A 1,613-nucleotide genomic window follows, 5' to 3' on the forward strand; every position below is an offset into this window, starting at 1 on the left:
TAAAGAACATAAGTATGAGTGCTTATTCCATCATTCTTTTACTTTCTTTTGTTTGCTGAAGTATTTCATAATAAAATAAAATAAAATTATAGTGGATTTTTTTTCTATTGTTCCATGGCTTGTGATAAAATAGAACAGCAAACAAACAACATTTTATTGTATACAAGTGCTTAGTTTTCATGTTAACTAAAAGATGATGTACCTGGAGTGTTCCTAAGTGTCATGTTCACAGAATTTGATCAGCTTGAGGTTTGACTTAAAGTAGTGTGTTCAAGTTGCTCTTTCTGTGGAGTGTTTGACTGAAGAGTACCAGAATATGCCACCCCAAAGCATACCTACTTGGCATTTGGATTATTTCAAACTAAAGTCCATTAAGAAGTGGCAGATGCAGGCAAAGCTCTAAAAACAGGGTAGAGTTTTTCTTTTGTAAAGGAAAATTACATTTTAAAGGAAATTTTCACTTGTAAAAGAAATCTTTCTCACTTGTACCAGGAAGAGGACTATTAATTATTTTTCAGTGGCAATGGCACTGACTGAAATCTGCATAACAAAGCCTACTCAACAACTTTGTTTACCACATTTTTTCCTGGTCAGCTACCCATAACTTGCCTCTACCACCTAGAAGCTGAAAAACTCCTTTTCCTTGGTTTAGCTTAAGATGATATTTAAGCCCAAGTTTTAATCATCCTTTGGGTTTAGTCTTTGCTGGGCACTTCCATTTGTACATGTTCAATGCACATGATAATAGACTTCGGTTTGCTTTTCTCTTCTTAGTTTGTGTGAACCTTAAATAATGAGATTTTAAAAGTATCATTAGGTATAGAGTTTATTTGACTATAAACCTGGAAAACACTGACTGAACAAATGGGCTCAGCATTTCCAAAGTGAAGGAGTTAAGGTTTCACTTGTACAGGCACAGACAGAAATATTTCGGTAGGAATAAAACATTTTGTTACAGTAGGTAGTCAGACAAACATGATGATCACGAGCCGATGATCACCAGCTTCCCAGTGAGATCTCAGAGGTTGGTGAGTGGTCTCAAGTATGTGCATTAAGAAGCAAAATGAGAGTTTAACTTGTATATGACTTTCTGGGGGCATTTCACCGGCAAAGGGAAGAATGCTTTGGGTGAGCATGTGTACAGCTCTAGTAAACACACTGTGCATGCTCACCTTCCAAGTGCCAGCAGAACACTGAATATGCAGGCAGCCCACCCCCAAGGGAAGAATCAAGGGAAAAGGGATGCAAGATGCTGCAAGTGTGCCAGCACATAAAATCCTAAGTCCAAAGACGAATGGGACACTTGTCCTCCAAGTCGCTTGTTGGTCCCTCTTCCAAGTGTACTTTACTTTCTTTTCATTCCTGCTCTGAAGCTTTTTAATACACTTTTACTCTTGCTCTAAAACTTGCCTGAGTCTTTTCTTCTGCCTTCTGTCCCTTAGTCAAATTCTATGAGGTTGTGGAAGATCCATATGGATTCACCACCCGTAACTTGGATATCCACCACTGCTAGCAATTTCTCATACAAATCCACGCATATGCACTACAGTGACTTGGTTGTTTATACATTACACATTCCAAGGAAGATTATTTATACTTTATACATCCATGAA

This window comes from Aotus nancymaae, unplaced genomic scaffold, assembly GCF_030222135.1.
Source record: "Aotus nancymaae isolate 86718 unplaced genomic scaffold, 86718_ANA_hifiasm-v0.15.2.pri h1tg000033l, whole genome shotgun sequence".
Taxonomy (NCBI): Eukaryota; Metazoa; Chordata; class Mammalia; order Primates; family Aotidae; genus Aotus; species Aotus nancymaae.